This window comes from Salmo salar, chromosome ssa01, assembly GCF_905237065.1.
Source record: "Salmo salar chromosome ssa01, Ssal_v3.1, whole genome shotgun sequence".
Classification (NCBI taxonomy): domain Eukaryota; kingdom Metazoa; phylum Chordata; class Actinopteri; order Salmoniformes; family Salmonidae; genus Salmo; species Salmo salar.
The window spans coordinates 161,148,411-161,166,636 of record NC_059442.1 but is presented as its reverse complement, the minus strand read 5'-3'; the positions used below and the strand labels follow the sequence as shown (position 1 = coordinate 161,166,636).

Genomic DNA, 18,226 nt, shown 5'->3' with positions numbered 1-18,226 from the left:
GAGAATCAGCTGTACATGTGATGGAAGAGTGCACTGTGCATGCAAAGGGCTGCAATTCCATTGAATTGGGGATAGTTTAACCAAAATATGCCACAAGACCTAGAACTGCCTTATGTGTACCCCACAAAAAAGGTTCACTGTTATTATAAGCTATCTTTTTTTATGAAATTTACCGGAAAGTTTCCAACCCTTTGCAAACCCATTAGACACACACCACTCACAAAAAAAATATGCACACCACAACCACACAATTCTCTCTCTCTTCTCGACTCTCTCTCTCTCTCCCCCATCTCCGCTGTATAATGAAGCATGCTCTGTTCCTAAACAGTGGGCTGTCTAAAAGCTGCTCTGTTCCTAAACAGTGGGCTGGCTAAAAGCTGCTCTGTTCCTAAACAGTGGGCTGGCTAAAAGCTGCTCTGTTCCTAAACAGTGGGCTGGCTAAAAGCTGCTCTGTTCCTAAACAGTGGGCTGGCTAAAAGCTGCTCTGTTCCTAAACAGTGGGCTGGCTAAAAGCTGCTCTGTTCCTAAACAGTGGGCTGTCTAAAAGCTGCTCTGTTCCTAAACAGTGGGCTGGCTAAAAGCTGCTCTGTTCCTAAACAGTGGGCTGGCTAAAAGCTGCTTCATTCCTAAACAGTGGGCTGGCTAAAAGCTGCTCTGTTCCTAAACAGTGGGCTGGCTAAAAGCTGCTTCATTCCTAAACAGTGGGCTGGCTAAAAGCTGCTTCATTCCTAAACAGTGGGCTGGCTAAAAGCTGCTCTGTTCCTAAACAGTGGGCTGGCTAAAAGCTGCTTCATTCCTAAACAGTGGGCTGGCTAAAAGCTGCTCTGTTTCTGCTTTTTAAGACTTGTTTGCAGTGTCCTGGTAAAGACCAGAACCTCTTTAGGCAGATCAAAGGACCACAGCTGCTTCTCCCTCTGAATGTCAATGAGGATGCAGCCTGCTTTCACTCCACTTCTCTCCTTTTCGTGACAGGGCCTCAACAGGGCCCCCCCACAGACACACACCCTAACATCCACGACAGCACCACAGTAAAGGCTGTCCATGTAAAAGCTTCCAAGACCAGTGGCAGACAGGCAGACAAGACAGGCAGACAGACAAGACAGGCAGACAGACAAGTCACTACCCTGTACAACAGTACTGCATTCAAGGCTACTTCTGACATACACTCAAGTCATACACACCGAGTCATACAAAACCACAATACCCACATGCAGTGATTGATACATGACCCAAACACACGGACAAACACATTTAAACCACCAAGCCTAATTAGACACTCCATCATAGTAGATACAGTACACCCCCCCTCCACCTCTCCATTTCACCACACAGTGACTGCTGGGTGATGGAGGAGCAAAATGAATGGCAACTCCTACATCTAATAGATAGGGGTTACGCATTAATGGGGACGGTCCCTGTAAACCATGTTCCGCCCTCGCCCCTGTCCCCAACCCACCTCTGATTAACCCCCTAGAGTCGATGTCCGCGCCCCCATTGAAATCTAATTAGCATAATAATAAAGAATCAGTCAGTTTAAACTAGAGATATCTGTTTTTTTGCATGGGCTGCATCTCAATCAATCGCATCTGCCGTGGTCAGCCTTCCGCATCTGAGGTGAAAGGTGGCAGAGCTAGAGAGGTGTTTGTCAGACCATGAGACATCCTAAAAATCGGTATACTCACGAAAACGTCTGTAGCGTCCGAATGGTTTGGCCTAGAAAAACAAACTCCATGGAAAGATGAGACTCTCACGAACACAATGGTGTTTTCAGTTTTGCTCTACGACCCCCACAAGCACCACGGGACTTGTCTAAAGTCGGTACAGCCGATCTGCCAACTTTTGTCTGTAGAGTCCGAACAGGAAAGGTGGGCCTCTCACGAACACGTACACGTTGTTTGTTTTGCTCTAGGACACACAAAAGCCTCACAATACCAGTCTGAAGGTAGCCAGGTGCCAGTTTAAAAAATGAATGGAAGTATAATGCATTCGGGAAGTATTCAGACCCCTTCCCTTTTTCCACATTTTGATATGTTACAGTCATATTCTAAAATGTATTCAAATAATTTTTTCCCTCATCAATCTACACATAATGCCCCATAATGACAAAGCGAAAACAGCTTTTTATACATTTTTGCAAATGTATATATATATTTTTAAAAGAAATTCCTTTTTTACATAAGTATTCAGACCCTTTGCTGTGAGACTCAAAATTCAGCTCAAGTGCATCCTGTTTCCATTGATCATCCTTGAGATGTTTCTACAACTTGATTGGAGTCCACCTGTGGTAAATTAAATTGATTGGACATGATTTGAAAGGCACACACCTGTCTATATAAGGTCCCACAGTTGACAGTGCATGTCAACCAAGCCATGAGGTCGAACGAATTGTCCGTAGAGCTCCGAGACAGGATTGTGTCAAGGCACAGATCTGCAGCATTTGAAGTCCCCAAGAACACAGTGGCCTCCATCATTCTTAAATGGAAGAAGTCTGGAACCACCAAGACTCTTCCTAGAGCTGTCCGCCAGGCTAAACTGAGCAATCGGGAGAGAAGGGCCTTGGTCAGGGACGTGACCGAGAACTCAATGGTCACTCTTGAAGGAGCTACAGAGTTCCTCTGTGGAGATGGGATAACCTTCCAGAAGGACAACCATCTCTGCAGAACTACAGCAATCAGGCCTTTATGGTAGAGTGGCCAGACGGAAGCCACTCCTCAGTAAAAGGCACGTGACAGCTCGCTTGTCATTTGCCAAAAAGGCACCTAAAGGACACTCAGACCATGAGAAACAAGATTCTCTGATCTGATGAAACCAAGTTTGAACTCAGGTCTGGAGGAAACCTGGCACCAACCCTACGGTGAAGCATGATAGTGGCAGCATCAGGCTGCGGGGATGTTTTTCAGCGGCAGGGACTGGGAAACTAGACAGGATCGAGGGAAAGATGAACGGAACAAAGTACAGACAGATCCTTGATGAAAACCTGCTCCAAAGCACTCAGTACCTCAGACAATATAAAAACTCAGCAAAAAAAGAAATGTCCTCTCACTGTCAACTGCGTTTATTTTCAGCAAACTTAACATGTGTAAATATTTGTATGAACATAAAAAGATTCAACAACTGAGACATAAACTGAACAAGTTCCACAGGCATGTGACTAACAGAAATTGAATAATGTGCCCATGAACAAAGGGGGGGTCAAAATCAAAAGTAACAGTCAGTATCTGGTGTGGCCATCAGCTGCATTAAGTACTGCAGTGCATCTCCTCCTCAGGGACTGCACCAGATTTGCCAGTTCTTGCTGTGAGATGTTACCCCACTCTTCCACCAAGGCACCTGCAGACATTTCTGGGGGGAATGGCCCAAGCCCTCACCCTCCGATCCAACAGGTCCCAGACATGCTCAATGGGATTGAGATCCGGGCTCTTCGCTGGCCATGGCAGAACACTGACATTCCTGTCTTGCAGGAAATCACACACAGAACGAGCAGTATGGCTGGTGGCATTGTCATGCTGGAGGGTCATGTCAGGATGAGCCTGCCGGAAGGGTACCACATGAGGGAGGAGGATGTTCTCCCTGTAAGGCACAGCATTGAGATTACCTGCAATGACAACAAGCTCAGTCCGATGATGCTATGACACACCGCCCCAGACCATGACGGACCCTCTACCTCCAAATCGATCCCGCTCCAGAGTACAGGCCTCGGTGTAACGCTCATACCTTCTACGATAAACACGAATCCAATCATCACCCCTGGTGAGACAAAACCACGACTCGTCAGTGAAGAGCACCTTTTGCCAGTCCTGTCTGGTCCAGCGACGGTGGGTTTGTGCCCATAGGCGACGTTGTTGCCGGTGATGTCTGGTGAGGACCTGCCTTACAGCAGGCCTACAAGCCCTCAGTCCAGTCCGATCCTCTGCGGATGTTGTTACACGTGGTCTGCCACTGAGTGCACGATCAGCTGTCCGTCCTGTCTCCCTCTAGCGCTATCTTAGGCGTCTCACAGTACGGACATTACCATTTATTGCCCTGGCCACATCTGCAGTCCTCATGCCTCCTTGCAGCATGACTAAGGTACATTCACGCAGATGAGCAGGGACACTGGTCATCTCTCTTTGGTATTTTCAGAGTCAGTAGAACGGCCTCTTTAGTGTCCTAAGTTTTCATAACTGTGACCTTAATTGCCTACCGTCTGTAAGCTGTTAGTGTCTTAACTACCGTTCCACAGGTGGATGTTAATTCATTGTTTACGGTTCATTGAACAAGCATGGGAAACAGTGTTTAAACCCTTTACAATGAAGATCTGTGAAGATATTTGGATTTTTACGAAATATCTTTGAAAGACAGGGCCCTGAAAAATGGACGTTTCTTTTTTTCCTGAGTTTATATATACAGTTGAAGTCAGAAGTTTACATACACCTTAGCCAAATACATTTAACCTCAGATTTTCACAATTCCTGACATTTAATCCTAGTAAAAATTCCCTGTTTTAGGTCAGTTAGGATCCCCACTTTATTTTAAGAATGTGAAATGTCAGAATAATAGTAGAGAGAATTATCAATTTCAGCTTTTATTTCTTTCATCACATTCCCAGTGGGTCAGAAGTTTACATACACTGAATTAGTATTTGGTAGCATTGCCTTTAAATTGTTTAGCCTGTTATGGCTAGGGGGCAGTATTTTCACGGCTGGATAAAAAACGTACCCGATTTAATCTGGTTACTACTCCTGCCCAGTAACTAGAATATGCATATAATTATTGGCTTTGGATAGAAAACACTCCAAAGTTTCTAAAACTGTTTGAATGGTGTCTGTGAGTATAACAGAACTCAAATGGCAGGTCAAAACCTGAGAGATTCCTTTACAGGAAGTGGCCTGTCTGACCATTTATTGTCTTTCTTTGACATCTCATTCAATTACAAAGGATCTCTGCGGTAACGTGACACTTCCCACGGCTCCAATAGGCTCTCAGAGCCCGGGAAAAACCTGAATGTCGTCATTCCAGCCCCAGGCTGAAACACATTATCGCCATTCTCAAGTGGCCGATCAAGGGACTGTGGGCTTAGGCGCGTGCACTGGCCGCCCCCGTCTTTGTGTTTTTTCCTCTGTTTGCCGAAAAGGAGATTCCCGGTCGGAATATTATCGCGTTTTTACGAGATAAATTGCATAAAAATTGATTTTAAACAGCGGTTGACATGCTTCGAAGTACGGTAATGGAATATTTAGAATTTTTTTGTCACGAAATGCGCCATGCGCACGACCCTGATTTACCATTTCGGATAGTTTCTGGAACGCACGAACAAAACGCCGCTATTCGGATATAACGATGGATTATTTTGGACCAAACCAACATTTGTTATTGAAGTAGCAGTCCTGGGAGTGCATTCTGACGAAGACAACAAAAGGTAATCAAACTTTTGTAATAGTAAATCTGATTTTGGTGAAGGCTAAACTTGCCGGGTGTCTAAATAGCTAGCCCGTGATGGCTGGGCTATGTACTTAGAATATTGCAAAATGTGCTTTCACCAAAAAGCTATTTTAAAATCGGACATATCGAGTGCATAGTTTAGTTCTGTATCTATAATTCTTAAAATAATTGTTATGCTTTTTGTGAACGTTTATCGTGAGTAATTTAATAAATTGTTAGTAAATTCCCCGGAGGTTTGCGGGGGTATGCTAGTTCTGAACGTCACATGCTAATGTAAAAAAGCTGTTTTTTGATATAAATATGAACTTGATTGAACAAAACATGCATGTATTGTATAACATAATGTCCTAGGTGTGTCATCTGATGAAGATCATCAAAGGTTAGTGCTGCATTTAGCTGTCTTCTGGGTTTTTGTGACATTATATGCTAGCTTGAAAAATGGGTGTCTGATTATTTCTGGCTGGGTACTCTGCTGACATAATCTAATGTTTTGCTTTCGCTGTAAAGCCTTTTTGAAATTGGACAGTGTGGTTAGATAAAGGAGAGTCTTGTCTTTAAAATGCTGTGAAATAGTCATATGTTTGAAAAATTGAAGTTTTTGTATTTTTGAGGAATTTGTAATTCGCGCCACGCCTATCATTGGATATTGGAGCAGGTGTTCCGCTAGCGGAACGTCTAGATGTAAGAGGTTAACTTGGGTCAAACGTTTCGTGTAGCCTTCCACAATAAGTTGGGTGAATTTTGGCCCATTCCTCCTGACAGAGCGGTGTAACTGCATCATGTTTGTAGGCCTCCTTGCTCACACACGCTTTTTCATTTCTACCCACAAATGTTCTATGGGATTGAGGTCAGGGCTTTGTGATGGCCACTCAAATACCTCGACTTTGTTGTCCTTAAGCCATTTTGCCACAACTTTGGAAGTATGCTTGGGGTCATTGTCCATTTGGAAGACCCATTGCGACCAAGCTTTAACTTCCTGACTGATGTCTTGAGATGTTGTTTCAATATATCCACATAATTGTCCTACCTCATGATGCCATCTATTTTGTGAAGTGCACCAGTCCCTCTTGCACCCCCACAACATGATGCTGCCCCCCCCGTGCTTCACGGTTGGGATGGTGTTCTCGTCTTGCAAGCCTCCCCCTTTCTCCTCCAAACATAACGATGGTTATTATGGCCAAACAGTTCTATTTTTGTTTCATCAGACCAGAGGACATTTCTACAAAAAGTACGACCTTTGTCCCCATGTGCGGTTGCAAACTGTAGTCTGGCCTTTTTATGGCGGTTTTGGAGCACTGGCTTCTTCCTTGCTGAGCAGCCTTTCAGGTTATGTTGATATAGGACTTGTTTTACTGCGGATATTGATACTTTGTACCTGTTTCCTCCAGCATCTTCACAAGGTCCTTTGCTGTTGTTCTGGGATTGATTTGCACTTTTCGCACCAAAGTACGTTCATCTCTAGGAGACAGAATGCCTCTCCTTCCTGAGCGGTATGACGGCTGCATGGTGTTTATACTTGCGTACTATTGTTTGTACAGATGAACATGGTACCTTCAGGCGTTGGGAGCAATTTCCAAAGGATGAACCAGACTTGTGGAGTGCTACACATTTTTTTTTTCTTTTGATTTTCCCATGATGTCAAGCAAAGAGGCACTGAGTTTGAAGGTAGGCCTTGAAATACATCAACAGGTACACCTCCAATTGACTCAAATTATGTAAATTAGCCTATCAGAACCTTCTAAAGCCATGACATCATTTTGAAGAATTTCCCAAGCTGTTGAAAGGCACAGTCAACTTAGTGTATGTAAACTTCTGACCCACTGGAATTGTGATTAAGTGAATTATAAATGAAATAATCTGTCTGTAAACAATTGTTGGAAAAATTACTTGTGTCGTGCACAAATTAGATGTCCTAACCGACTTGCCAAACTTATAGTTTGTTAACAAGAAATTTGTGGAGTGGTTGAAAAACGAGTTTCAATGACTCCAACCTTTGTGCATGTAAACTTCCGACCATATGTATTTTTTGTTGTTGAAAGATTTCTAAAAAACAGTTTTTGCTTTGTCATTATGAGGTATTATGTGTAGATTTATGAGGGGAAAAAACTATTTAATCAATTTTAGAATAAGGCTGTAACTTAACAAAATGTGGAAAAAGTCAAGGGGTCTAGATACTTTCCAAATGCACTGTATATATGTAGATAGTTTAGTGCCTAAAATAAATACATGTAAAAAATACAAATTAAATTAAATTGGTTCCCGATCTTTCTTGTATCTCTCAGATATAAGACAGACACTTCAGCACAAATTTCCTATGGATATATTTGTTTTACCTATGACGCTGTTAATCATTGCGTTTCTTTGGGCTAATAGCAGTAAGTCCAAATTCAATGTTTCATAAAATTATTTGTTTATATATATTTTTTGATACCTTAAGGCAGGGATCATCCACTAGATTCAGCCGTGGACCAATTTCTTCTTGACAGGATGGTCTTTGGGCCGGAACATAACTAAGAATAAGAAGCCCAAACAGATATAATGTTTGACTAAAACAATAATTTCAAACCTTGTTTACATTTGTATACGATCACGTGTCTCTATTATGCATGGGAATAGATTTCTTAAATGAATTAATTAAAAAAATATATAGATATTGATTTTAGCATTTGCAAATAGTCTTAGTCTCGTAGTGAGGAGCCTATAGTTTGATAGCTAGATTCATTGGATCTGATTTCCTGGTGTTTTTACAGTCTTTTATGTCCAACAATGAAAAAAATACAAAAGTATATAAATGTTTTTATTTTTACTCAGAAAACTTGGGGGGCCAAACAAAACCAGTTAGGGGGCGGCCAGTTGGGGAACCCTGCCTGTGATTCAAAATAAAATAGCTAAATGATCCTTGGTATGACCATCTTAAAACAATTCCATATGTTAGCTTAGATGTAAGGATTACAGCAATTAAAAGCACTGGGCCACTACTGGCTGCCAATGGTTCTGGGCCTGACCTAGATCCCTGGATTCCCTGCTTCCATCTTCCATCCTGCACGGAGAGGACAATGGATCCCTAGTGGTACCTGAGCGACATTAATGATTTCCAGTTGGCTTGGCTTTGCCCTGGGACTGGGTCATTGACACCGAATGGGAGGTGGTCACCAGGGTGACGGGGCGACCTGCCAGACTCAGCTGGGGGAAGCAGTCCATGACCTTTTGACAGTTTGGCAGATATTTCTCACTTTTCTAGTTCCTCGCAATCCTCCACAGAGGGAGTATTTGTTCTGTTGCTTTTTTTCCACTCAGTCGGGGAAATAAGGACTGAAAATGTGACTAGATTACTATTTATGACATTAAAATGACCAACAATCTTGTTTGTTGGAAGAAAACGTGAGTCACAAATCCAGTTCTTAAGAAAAAAAGGGATCACACATGGCTCCTTAAACAATAACAGCATGGGCGTGCCGAGATTTGTCTTTCCTGTCCTTCCGAGCATTAAAAGCATTATTTTGCATTTGACTTACATTCTCTCTCTTCTTCTATATCTTTCTCTTTCCCGATCTCTGATGATGAGTCAGTCATAATCGCTTACTGGAGTCTGAGACCGGTGCCAACTGGCAAGCGACCTTAACCTCCTCTGCACCTCCAATACAGCTGCATTAATAACCGTTGATTAGTTACAAATGACAACCGGGCCTGGTGCCATGATGTTGGGCACATGTTGAGAGAGATGCATGTGTAGTGAGGTGCTACAAAGCATTTAACTTGGCCATTGTGGTGGCTGTAGGTCCCCTACTTGGTGTTTAATTGAGGAATTAGCACTTGGGCTTCAGACTTGGGCTTTAGCTCGGCAGGCTATGGCTCTCATGTAGCGGTTGGGCATTGTGCAACCTTTACACGGGGTTTGTCTTGGGTTCTACTTTGATACCCTCTGGCTGGGACATGTTTTGAAATTACAATTATTACACAGTAATCATGTGTCAAAGTACATCTTCCTGTACATCTTAGAAATAATATTCCAAGAAGGCAACTACAGCAGTAGATCTTCCCTGGAATTTCTCTTTTAAATCTTCTAAACCGATCAAATAAAGAAACACATCAATAAATAAATAATCATGGCAATGACAGCAGGGGAGACTCCAGGAGGTTCCTTCCAGAAACGGTGCTCGTCTTCTACTCTCCTTTCATCTCTCCACCAGTGAAAAGAAAGCTCAAAAGGGAGCGAGCAGCTAAGCAAGACGCAGAGCGCTAGCGACGACACTAATATGTGACATTGTGTCAGCTCCAGCCCCATGCAGCTGTTTCCCCTTCTCCCGTCAGCTCATAGCTCCACACACTCCAAGCCTCCCAAGAATGCCTGGGAAAGTTCTGAGGGGGGGAAAACAGACGGGGGACTCTCCGGATATCAATGGCTGAGGCACAGCCCTCTACCACAGAGGAGGAGAAAAACAGCTTATTTTGCATGTTTTTCTTGCAACACTTCTGTCTTGTGTTACATTTTAATTAGCATGCTTGGTTGATTTAGACTCATTTTCCGAGCAGTCAGACTCAGATATCAGAGGGGAAGTGACAGTGAAGAAGTGATCATTTGCATGATAGGAAGTAGGTTTCAGATTGGAAGGAACCGGCAAGATTGGGTTGATTTAGCACAAGGTCTTTTATCACATAATGATAATGTGTATCATATCAGCAATACCATCTGAGGTAGGTAGCTATGGTCCATACCTCCATAAAGATACCCATACATTAGTCTTTCTCCCTCCAGCAATCCTTCACTGGTCCATCATCCCCACACTCGTCCATTATACTGGATGATGTGCCGTCAACATCATCCAGTTTAAAGCCCACCTCCCGACCTTGTAACTCTGTGAACCGCATATATTCACCTTCTCTTACTATTATCACCTTGTGCATTTGGTAACGTTAATGATATTATTGGCAACTGCACTGGAAGAGAGGGAAATAAAACTGCCCTTTCTCTACTAGCCATCGGATATCTCTGAATAAAAGTACTGAAAATCATAGGAAATATTTCCTACCATGGCGTAGCATGATGTGTTGTTTTGACCGACAGGGGTTTGAACCTAGCTCATATGCGTGACTGTGTTGGCCCTATGAGCAAAAGATTATGCATTAGTTCAGGCGGGCTTATGCAAATCTTCAGGTTTAAGGCAAGTTTACTCATCAAGTGAGCTTGGTTCACCAATCAACATAGTGATACATAGTGAAAAATGGGTCTTCAGTCATTCTTATGGTAAGGAGCTCGATACATAAACCTGGCTAATACTAGACTAAACGGTTGTTTATAGACAAACGACATCAAAGTCAAATATACATAATTACTTGCATGTTAGAGTTTTTCGTCATGAATCTTGTTCCGGAGGCAGCTCGACAGAGTTGTCACTAGCTGACACAGCCACAGTCATCAAATCAGATTTTAAACCTAAACCTAACCTTAACTCGTAACCTTAACCACACTACTAACTCTAATGCCTAACCCTAACCTTAAAGCACATTTTTGTTTTCATGAATCTTTACAGTATAGACAATTTTGACTTTGCAGCTGGCCTATCTTATGGGAAATTGCTCACTTCTGCCTCCAGGACAAGACTCGTGACAATAAATTTCAACCTGCTCAAAACTTGGTAATAAGGACATACATCTTTTGATCACTAAGTGTAGTTCAGTCCAGGATCAGTCTTAGGTTCCCTTTTGGTGGTTGTGTGTGTGAGTTATATTCCACAAACCACAGATGTTATCTAATACATGTTGCTTTCATAACACTGATGAAGCAGATATTGACTTTAATAGGCTTGGGTACGTCGTCACGACTGAACTGGCCTGATTCTTCAGACACGCGGGTCCCTGTTGATCTGCTTGACGGAGGCCACATTTGTTTTGCCCATCCTCTTGCAGTTGCCAAAATTGTTGCATTGGTATTTCACCTCTAACTCCTGGCCATAGTTTCGTCAATCACACACACTGTCAGTGCCCAGTCTACAGTTTATTCAAATAACTGCGAGTGACGATGGGGTATTTTCGTGCCGTTTTGAATGACAGTGGCTTACAGAAATGGCCTGTTCCATTTTAAGAACGCTGTCCTACACACGCCCTTACTGCATCCAGGGCCCAAGTGGGCCGAACCATGCGTACGGGTGAGTGGGGCGGGTGGAAGTGGGCGATATCCAATTACCAAAGAGCAATGAGTTAAAGTATGGGTGAGATGGTCTAAAAATACAAGCGTCTATATCGGGCCTCTTGGTCACTCCTTTTGCATTTATGTAGTGTTCTGTGTGACAGCTGCGTTGCGTCAGATTGTAAAAGCCATCAGTCCACGGCCTGCTTTCTATGAAAGAGACAAGAGGATTCTGTACTCACACAGGCTCAGAGTGGTTTCAGGAAAGAAAGACACATATTTGGACTTTAGTTCCACCTATGAGCATCTGCAAATAGCAACAAATGTCAAAAAACTTTTTGGAGCAGCCATTTTGGTTCTCTGGATCAACACCAGACCAGTGCAAAACAAGGAGAGGTCACTTCCCAGTGAACTTTGATTACCTCCTAGCCTTTTCAGAAGCATGATGCCTATGTATTGTAGCAGCCCATGGGAATTGCATGAAGGTCTCTGAAATGTGCATTGCATCTTGGCACGTCATGCCAATACTATTCCAAACCAAAGGGCGAGAGGAGCTGTTCGCTTTCTACATGCTGGTGGTGTTAGACCCTTGTTGTAGCACTCACCACTAGCACCTACCCGCAACGCAGCTGACACGTGACTAATTCTAGCGAGGTATTGGGCCTGGTATGGCCAGGCATCCTAACAACCTCCAACCACCACTCAGTTCCCCTCATACCAACCCTTCAGTGATCACCCCTGCTCTGGTAACACGCGTCATATTAGTTTATACCACCGCATCAATGACAAATAAACAGGAGCGCCATGATGTGCATCATACTCCGATTTCACTGTAAACAAATGGATCTCTCAAATCGAAACCTGGGCTAACATCTGGTTATCATTTTCTGGTTGTCGAAAAGGAGAACGTGTAATACAACCTGTTACTTTACACATTAGTAACGCTGTTGTTTCACTTGTATTTAAAAAAAAAAATTCAAACCACAAAGACCAGGGAGATTTACCAATGCCTCACAAAGAAGGGTAACTACTGGTAGATGGGGGGGAAATAAAAAAATGGCAGACATTGAATATCCCTTTGAGCATGATGAAGTTATTAATTACACTTTGGATGGTGTATCAATACACCCAATCACTACAAAGATACAGGTGTATTTTCTAACTCAGTTGCTGGAGAGGAAGGAAACCACTCAGGGAGTTCACCATGAGGCCAATGATTACTTTAAAACAGTTACAGAGGCTGTGATAGGAGAAAACTGAGGATGGATCAACAACATTGTAGTTACTCCACAATACAAACCTAAGTGACAGAACGAAAACAAGGCACTAAAGCAATACTGCTTAAAATGTGGCAAATCAATTAACTTTTTTTCCTGAATACAACATGTTATGTTTGGGGCAAATCCAATGCAACACATTACTGAGTACCACTCTCCATATTTTCAAGCATAGTGGTGGCTGCATCATGTTATGGGTATGCATGTAATCGTTAATTAAGGACTGGAATGTTTTTCAGGATAAAAAATAAACAGAAGGGTGCAATGCACAGGCAAAATCCCAGAGGAAAACCTGGTTCAGTCTACTTGCCACCAATTCACCTTTTAGCAGGACAATAACGTAAAACACAACGTTTGGTGTGGTAAACTGTCGCAACATATGCAACTACAGTATGGTTGTCGAATTTGACCAACCCTGTTTTTGTCCAATGCTGCCAGTCAGTACGGCAGCCAAACTTCCATACCCTGTAACTACAGTATTCTTTGACGAATGATTCAGCGCAAAATCTAGATTTATAACTTTTTTTGACAGTTCCCCAGAACGCATGAGACACAGGGAGACACTGGTAAACACTCCCTGAACGAAACAAAATATGCAACAGAAATGACAGCCGAGTCCCGCGCTACTTTGTAACTTGTGTCACCAAGTCAAGTGCTGGACTGTTTTCAAGTTTGTAACAATGACAATGGTTCTAAAAATGTAATGAATTCAACACGTTTGAGTATTTTACCTGATTTTGCAGAGTATTTTCTCTTCACGCTGACGTTTTGGAATAAGGAAGGTGTAAACAGAGTTTCATTAATCCGTGTTGTGCAACTCCCCCTTCGACAGCTCTAAAGTTCTCTTTCTCTCTCTCTCTCTCTCTCTCTCTCTCTCTCTCTCTCCGTCGCTCTCTCTGTCCCGCGCCTCTTTTGCTGTCGCATGCCACGAAGGCCAGTCAAACGAATCTGACCACACGTCTTCTTTTACCGGGAGAAGAAACTGTAGGAGGAAGGTCGCTTGTGCAGTCAATTCAATAGTCGAGGGCGCGAATCAACGTCACATGGACTGCATGTTTTTCGAAAATTGGGTCAAACGTCAAATAGCACAGAAACTCAACCCACTGCATATTACTGATGAATAGAGGAATAGGCTGCAAGAATATTTGCCAATGTAGCATATCTATAGCCTACTCAGTTTCATAAAGTTATGGCAGACAGTATATATTTTTGAACCACTATCACAAAACCCTGCTTTTTTTCCTTCAGAGTAGGCCTAATAGTTATACAGTCAGGGCACGTGAAGCATGGTCATGCACTTTCGATACAGATATAATTTAGCACCTACAAAGTTAATTTATGTAACTTCCAAATCACACTTTTTTATCTTGATGATATACACCAAACATATTTCATTTATCAACTTGTATTGTTGTATTATTGTATGATTGTATAGGTTGTTTAGATTAGTCTATGTGACTGTTTTGAATTCTGCATATAACGATTACTGTATAGACTATGTTCAGACATCTTTAAAAAATATATATTTAACCTTTATTTAACTAGGCAAGTCAGTTAAGAACAAATTCTTATTTACAATGACGGCCTACCCCAGCCAAACCCGGATGACGCTGGGCCAATTGTGCACCGCCCTATGGGACTCCCAAACACAGCCGGATGTGATTCAGCCTGAATTCAAACCAGAGACTGTAGTGTCGCCTCTTGCACTGAGATGCAGTGTCTTAGACCGCTGCGCCACTCAGGAGCAGGTCATTGGTTGAGAACTATGCAAGGAAGGATGGTTATCATAAAGTATCTTGTGTCAACACTTCAGACTGAGGATAAGTTGGCAAATATGTTTTGTCAGAGCTCACCTGACTGAATGAATTTGTTTATTTTAAAAGTGAAATCAAGGCAATAAAAACTGTAGTTATACAACTCAATTTGACATTCTACATCAAGAATATCTACAAGAAATCTCTTTGAACTGTAATCTTGTGTGTTGACCTGTCTTATTGGCCTATTAGATTAACATTTAAAAAAATGATTAGGTCAAAATTACCGTACAATAACCCCAGTGTCCTTCGAAACTACCAACAGATATAGAGTCCATACTGTAAAAAGCTGTGCAGTACAGTACATTCTGTAGTAGGCTATGCATTGATAGACTGACATGTTAACTTCTCTCTGACTTTTAGCCAAGCAACAGTTAAAGGAAAGATACATTCTCATAAAGGAACTCTTGTTCAGAGATATTCCCAATAGTTGTGCTCTGGTGATTTGTGTAATGCCTTGTATGCCCTGGGGCTGTGCATGTTGTGAAACATATTTTTCACCAGAAAAATTAGATGCATTGCACTGATTCGGAGGCCCACAGCTTTCGAGGCGAGTGGTAGGACAAGCAGACACTTGCTCATAATGTCTCTGACACAAGAATGAGTAACATGGCCTGCATATCCTGTAGGACAGGGTTTCCCAAACTCGGTCCTGGGGCCTCCCAGGGGTGCACAAAGCTTGATGATGAGATGATTATTTGAAACAGCTGGTCACTAATAATGTTTACATGCAATTTCACCCACTTTAAATGTACGGTATATACTGTATTCTATTCATGTCTTATCCCATATAACTACTGCTGTACACCTTTTATATTCGAATACTGTCTTTACACTCCCCTTGACTTTTTCCACATTTTGTTACATTACAGCCTTATTCTAAAATGTATATAAAAAACAAAAAATCCTCACCAATATACACACAATATCCCATAATGCCAAAGCAGCACTATTATACGTTGTCGAATAATAGTGAAGACATAAAAACTATGAAAAAACACATATGGAATCATGTAGTAACAAAAAGGGTTAAACAGAGGGTGTAGAGCTGCCATCAAGGCAAAGGGTGGCCACTTCGAAGAATCTCAAATCTCAAATATCAAATATATTTGTTTAACACTTTTTTTTGGTAACTACATGATTCCATATGTGTTATTTCATAGTTTTGATGTCTTCACTATTATTCCGCAATATAGAAAAACCCTTGAATTAGTAGGTGTGTCCAAACTTTTGACTGGTACTGTGTATATATATATATATATGTGTGTATATTTCTTAATTATTCATTATTATATTTCTTAATTATTATGTGTGCATAGTTTAGTACATTTAATTGCTAGGTATCACTGCACTGTTGGAGCAAGAAACACAAGCATTTCACTTCACCTGCAATAACATGTGCAAATCTGTATACGCGACCAATAAAATTTGATTTGATGTTAGTTTATGACAAATGACATAACACTATTGCGCTAATGGTAGCAATAAGGGTGACGTCGGTTCTTAAAATGTAAAAATGGCACTATGGTTTATGTCACTTGGCAAAATTAGCCGATTACACAGGTGTCACAGATTCAAAGCTTTCACATCAATCATGACAGATGCCCTGGATGGATCAAAGTCCAATATGTTACCGTAATGTAGTTGGTTGGCATGCTATCAACCTAGTAGGGCCTACAGTTGCTTTCTTCATGTTGAGTGTCTTGTCAACAACTAGAGCTCTTCTGGCTGAATTCACTCTCTCTTTCCCCTCCTCCTCTCCTCTCTTCCTCCTCCTCTCTCTTTTCTCTCCTCCTCCTCCTCCTCCTCTCACTTCTCCCTCCTCTTCTCTCTTCCTCCTCTCTATTCCTCCTCCTCTCTCTGTCTTTTGCCCCTCTCGCTCTGTCCTTTCTCAAAATAACTAATGAAGCACACTCTGCTTCTAATCTGCTGCTGCTGCTTAAGGCAACACATGACTAAGCACATGTGCACACACACACACACACACACACACACACACACACACACACACACACACACACACACACACACATCACTCTCTGATAGACTGTTGCCAAATGAAGCGGATGGCTTAGTTAGCGTCGCTACTACCTCCCTGAGGACTGAAGTACTGCCGCACCGGATCTAGAAAAGGTTTTTCTGGGTCAGTGGTACGATGAAGCCTCCATAAATTGCGTATCTTTTCTTATGCGCATGATGTCCAGGTCAAGTGGCGATTTTGAACATAATGATGTACCAAAACAGCATCCACGAAAGGCCTAATAACAACTCCTAACATCTCCACAAGAAAGGTCTTAGAATAATGTGAGTGATATCTTCACCATTAAAAGGCCCACATACACCCCCCTCTCCCTCTTCATATCATTGTCACAGGACCGCCATGCCTTGACGCTGCCTTGGGTTCCAAACAGGACAAAATGGCATAAATGGGAAGACAGCAGGGTGATTCATCAAAACGAGGTAAAACGTGACTGCAGTAAGTATACACACCCAATCCCATCAGTTTTAGAAACTGATTAAGATCATGCCACCCCTGGTCTACACTTAGCCCTGAAGGCAGAGGTTCAATCCTCGCCTATGCAAATTTACGGTCCATGCTACAGTATATCCCTCTTCTATCTAATCCAACTCAAATACTATCCTATCTGTGGATAAAATCGCAAAATGTATATATTTTTTCAACAAAACTTGACTGTTGACATATGTCACCTTTATGTCCAGTGTTTATATAATGTGATTTCTGTGTTTATTACGCTGTAACAGTGATCTCTTTTCCCCTTCATAGTTTTCCCCACCATACAGGTCTTGGATCACATAAAGTATGGTAAGTTTCATAGATGTTTGGTAGTGTCCTTGGGAACAAACTGACTCCAGTAAAGGGTTTATTTTAGAGGTGAATGATACATACATGTATTCTGACAGATCAGCCTAACCCATATTTCCTGTAGTCTTACAAGTGTTTTGCTCACATTGTCTTCATCAAGGCTTGTCTCAGGTGGCTCACTATCGCCATCTTTGCCTCACCAAGAAATATTGTAATATATTGCTAGATACCTGGTTCTCCTTTTTCTCTCAGCATAGCGGTATTATAATGTAACAGTGTTCTTAAAACATTTCATATTCTAACTTAGTTTTCCCCTTTTGTGGACATGATTCATCAGAATGGTTGTTAGGAATGTTGAAAACAAACTATTCTCAGGATCATACAGCACAACTGAGATGCTCACTTACAGTAACTGCATGCTTCTACATCTGCATTGCTTGCTGTTTGGGGTTTTAGGCTGGGTTTCTGTATAGCACATTGTGACATCTGCTGATGTAAAAAGGTCTTTATAAATAAATGTGTATTGTTTAAAGATATTCTCTGGTAATGGCGTTGACCGGGGCAGCTCTAGCAGGGCAGAAATTTGATGAATTGACTTGTTGGAAAGGTGGCATCCTATGACGATGCCAGTTTGAAAGTCACTGAGATCTTCAGTAAGACCATTCTACTGCCATGATTGTCTATGGAGATTGCATGGCTGTGTGCTCGATTTTATACACCTGTCAGCAACGGGTGTGGCTGAAAATTGAATCCACTAATGTGA

The 18,226-nt window shown here is 42.0% G+C and overlaps 1 protein-coding gene across 2 annotated transcripts in view; it reads right to left on the bottom strand.

The window, feature by feature from the left end:
* nek6 (NIMA-related kinase 6) overlaps nt 1-13,856 on the bottom strand; it is an 87,752-nt gene extending 73,896 nt beyond the window's left edge. Inside the window, exons 1-2 of one of the 2 annotated variants that reach the window (XM_045693385.1) lie at nt 13,557-13,856; nt 7,853-7,931 (exon numbers count right to left, since the gene is read on the bottom strand). The gene's annotated coding sequence lies outside the window, so the exon portion shown is untranslated. The remainder of the gene's footprint in view (nt 1-7,852; nt 7,932-13,556) is intronic. The other variant, XM_045693384.1, reaches the window with a different exon arrangement.
* Between the last annotated feature and the right edge of the window lie 4,370 nt (nt 13,857-18,226).